The sequence below is a fragment of the Sinocyclocheilus anshuiensis genome, unplaced genomic scaffold (genome assembly GCF_001515605.1).
Source record: "Sinocyclocheilus anshuiensis isolate Anshui unplaced genomic scaffold, SAMN03320099.WGS_v1.1 scaffold767, whole genome shotgun sequence".
In the NCBI taxonomy this organism is placed as follows: domain Eukaryota; kingdom Metazoa; phylum Chordata; class Actinopteri; order Cypriniformes; family Cyprinidae; genus Sinocyclocheilus; species Sinocyclocheilus anshuiensis.
Window position 1 is genome coordinate 819,326 of NW_015551124.1, and position 4,710 is coordinate 824,035.

General features: G+C 30.3%; 1 long non-coding RNA gene across 1 annotated transcript in view; it reads right to left on the reverse strand.

Annotated features, from left to right (window-relative positions):
* The window catches only part of LOC107663158 (uncharacterized), a 16,152-nt gene that overhangs the window by 10,538 nt on the left and 904 nt on the right, over positions 1–4,710 (reverse strand). The gene's annotated exons all lie outside the window — the stretch shown is intronic.

Consider the following 4,710-nt stretch of genomic DNA (forward strand, 5'->3'; position numbering starts at 1 on the left):
CTAAAATACGAGTCCATAATCCATAATAACGCTTCCTCCAGTGAAAAAGTGTTCTGGTCTGAATCAGGAGAGAAATCTGCACAGATCAAGCACCGTTTACAAGCCAAAACAGTCCAGAACAGCTTGAAACAAATATGTGGCTGGAATTTTATAGGCTTAGATCTCTGCCACAATTCTGCGCGCGAAAGATCATATTATGAGCGCACAAAAGTGCGTTTTGCACGCGCGCGATCTTAGTTTTGTGGAGAAAATGTTCGTTTCGCAAAGAAAAAAGTATTTTGAGCGCACGAAAATCAATTTTGCATTTAAAATAAGTGTGTGCAGACCTTCTCGTTTGCGCGTGCTATGTTTCACTAGCTTGCTCCCTTGATGCCCGCCCTCTGTGCTCTCTAGTGTTGTTACGTTCGTGTACGGGCTGCCTTGACAACCAATCACAACATTCCTTGCATTACCTCGACAGCAGAAGAGGAAAAATACAGTGCATGCATAATTATTATGCAAGTTGATATTCTGATTATATTTTTTTCCAAGCACATTTTACCAATTCCAAACAACATCAATCTTAATAACTACTATTAATCTTGTATTTAATCACTTATAATTATATATATATCTTTTTTTTCTTTTCTTCTCCAGATGTTAACTGATGGACTGGAGTGCTGTGGATTACTTGTGGATTATTGTGATATTTTTATCAGCTGTTTGGACTCTCATTCTGACGGCACCCATTCACTGCAGAGCATCCATTGGTGAGCAAGTGATATAATGCTACATTTCTCCAAATCTGATGAAGAAACAAACTCATCTATATCTTGGATGGCCTGAGGGAGAGCCCATTTTCAGCAAATTTTCATTTTTGGGTGAACTACTCCTTTAAAGAATATGACTTTATTTAAAAAAGAATTTACTCATTGTGACATTAATGTAACATGACTATTTTCAACTATGAATCATTTTTACATCAAACTCCTGTCAATATCAAAAGGAGTTATGATGTTTTGAAGTTGTTCTTTTAGCCTCACTTTTTTTTTTCTGGATAAAAAGCCATTTCTTCAGGGTGAAATTTTCTGACATTTCCATAAGTTTTGGATCATTGGATTCAGTGGAAATACTGAGGTTTATGATTTTAAAGCATTACGCTGAGTTTTCTCCTCAGGCTATGAGCAGATCTGATGTGAAACAGCTTCATAAATGCATTCTGTATTAATGACGGTCTCATCACATTTTCATTGCTTTTTATGGTTTTACAATAGTTTAGGACAGTTTTTTTTCTTTCATCCATATACAGCAGACCTAAAAGTATTTGGCCATTAAGCTGCATTAAGTGTCTGAATGTCACTGCATCCAAAGGTAAAATGACACTCGTTTTGATATTTTCTAAAGCGATGCCGAAATCAACATGCATTTTAATCATCTTCTTATACAGACCCTTTTAAAATGATAAAATAAGTATTTCTTTGAATATCCTGGTTTAATCAAAATATATAAGATTATTGAAGTAAAATAGGTTATGAAAAATGTATCAAGAATAAGAGAATTTTTGCTTAAAACAAGAAAAATACCTGCTAAAATATGGATTTTTGCTCTTGTTTTAAGCAAAAACTCTTAATTTGAATACATTTTTCATGAAAACAAGCAGACGTAATATCAAAGGCATTTTGCTTCGAGTAAATGTATATTGATTTATGAAAGTTTAGATATTTTTACTGGAAAACAAGTCAAAAATATTGAGGAACAAAATATTTTTTTTGTAATAAAAGCACACCTAAAAATGAACAAAATGGTTTAGACATTTTAAAAAACCCTAATTATAAAAATACACAACAAAATTACTTAATTTTTTTTTTTTATGAAAAATAAAAATAAAATAATAATTTCAAATGATTATTAAAAATTATAATAGTATCTTAATGATATGAAAATAACACTGGATGGGCTTGAAATGTATAAAATCCAAATCTAATATTAATGCAAATAGTAGATTCATTTTGTAAATACTTTTGTACTCTTATTTTTAATTAGGTTTTATTTTTAGATTTTATGATTTTTTTTTTTTTTGTTTGTTTTAATTTTGTTTCGTTATTTTAGAAAGTAAACTTAACGAAAGTTTATTATTTTAAAAATATTTTATGTTAGTTAATGTTTATTTCAAGTAACAAAAATGTATTTTTTTATGATTTTAGTTGTAGTTAACTCTGCACTGAAGTCATCTGAAGTTTCTAATAACTCACTGAAGACTGAATTATTTATCGCACACATAAGTGGATGTTTTGCTCATCCCAGATCTCTCTTCTGTCCTGTCAGAGAGTTTGTTTTGGTCAGCAGCAGCTCCAGCATTAGCAAACATCAGCCGCTGTGAACGACTCACTTGACACTTCCCAGTCTCAGATCTCCAGCCACAGTAACACATCAAAGTGGCTTTCTCTTTGATATAAAATGTTCAGTCATGCAGCGAGAGGCTGAATATCAATTTCCTGTAGTTTGGCATTGTGTTGAAAGTGGGTGGCGAACCAAGCGTTACAGGCTTCGGGGAGCTCACATTACAATAAAAAAAAAGCAAAAATATAATTGTCAGTTTAAAATGTAACTAATAATATGTTCATTTTAACCTTAATTATAACAATTAATTCTTGCATGGAAGTTACTAACTGAAAATAAGCCTAGAAGTTGCTGAAATAATGTTTGCCATCCTGCGCTTTAATAGCAGATGTTAGGCAGATTTTCTTTTTAAATACTTAAAACAAAAAAAAAAGACAACAAATTACTCATCCCATGACGCATCGTAAATGATAAACATTGTATTTCTTTTTAAAATGTGTTTTACAATAATAGTTGATTTTAAGATTGTTTTACTTTTATTTTATGTAAAATTTGTATTGTCCTGGGATTTTGGCTTATGTCTAAATAAAATATATTAAGTATATATTAAAATTAAGTATGGTCTTTATAATAAATAATCTTTTTATTTTGTGTGACCTTTTAGTATTTTTTATTTTTTGTCTTTGGAAAAAAATAGATTAATATTAAATCAATAAATAATATTAAATCAAATAAATGAATATTTTTATTTAGCAAGGATGCATTAAACTGATCAAAACATTTAAAACATATATTTATAATATTACAAAAGATTCATAAAACTAATAAAATAATTATTACTAAAATGTTAACTAAAATTAAAACAAAAAATAAACAATCTAATTTAAAATATGAACAATAACTAAAATGGTATAATGGAAATACATAATAAATGAGGAGTAAATTAGCATATTAGAATGATTTCTGAAAGATCATGTGACACTGAAGACTGGAGAAATATTGCTGAGAATTCAAGAATTAAAAAAAAATAAATTCAAGATTTTGATCACAGCAATCAATTACATTTTACAATATATTCACATAGAAAACAGCTATTTTAAATTGTAATAATATTTCACAATATTACAGCTTTTACTGCATTTTCGATCAAATTAATGAAGCCTTGGTGAGCAGAAGACACTTTCAAAAATATTTGTAAAAAATCTTGCGACCCCAAATTTAAGAAACGTAATTATTTATCTATTTATCAAAGCAAGAAGTAGCCATAATGTGCAGATAATAATGCATATGCAAATGCAGTTAGCGTTAATTAGCATTATTCTGTAATAATGGGGAATTTGTTCCTCTAATGAAGCATGTTGGCGACACCTTGCACATGTGTGTGTGTGTGTGTGATCTAAGCACAGTGTGTAGTGGACACAGAAGAGCCTTTAAAACAGCAGGGCTCCGATTGGAGTCTGATTCATTATGTATGAAGATGACCACGCGAGCTGAAACAGAACAGCCTTGGGAAATCATTGTGCGCTAGACTGCCATTTCCTCCCTCAAATCCTCACAACATGCAATTCCAGTGTTTTAAATAGCTAAATGCACTCAAATCTAGGCTGGACATAATTAATACTAATTACTTGACCTAAAACACTTCAAAAATAAGTCCGACTGAGAAAAGCCATTTCAAAGTTTCTGTGGCTCTTCTTTTCCATCTGTACATTGTTTTGTGGCGTAATGCATGCGCGTTATTTCTCCAGGGATCTTTACAGAAAGTGTCCTGTCCTCACTTTGCCTTTTTACTTCATTTTTTTTGCTTCTATTGGCTTTCTGGGTCCCTAATGTGAAGGGTCGAACACAACCGAGGACACTTTAGGGAAAGAAATGCACTATGCAGACTGAAACACCTCAAAAGGACTAAAAATAGAGGTGTTTTCAGACAGGGCTCGTGTTTTTGTGTCCTCTGTGCCATGTTTTTGGGATGTAGATTACCTACACCTGAGTCCATGCGCTCATTTAGATTGAATGAAACAGCAGTTCTCATCTGGACAGAAAAACCACATCAGGTCCGACTATATTCATATTCATAAGTCAAAAAAACACATGTCTGAATCGGGGTTATTTTAGTATCATATTTTTGTTACTATTTTAAATTGAGCAAATTATAATTATATTTTTAATATTAAAGTGTTTTATTATTATATTATATTACTATATTATATTATTATAGTTTTTATTATATTATATTTTTATATTTACTCTATTCAAGTTTTTATTAGATTGTTATTTTAATATTACATTTAAATTGAAATTTTAGTTATTATTATTTCAGTTTAAACAAACTAAAAATGAGAAATGTTGCCTTCGAAAGTTTTTTTTTTAATATATTATTTTTTATATTTA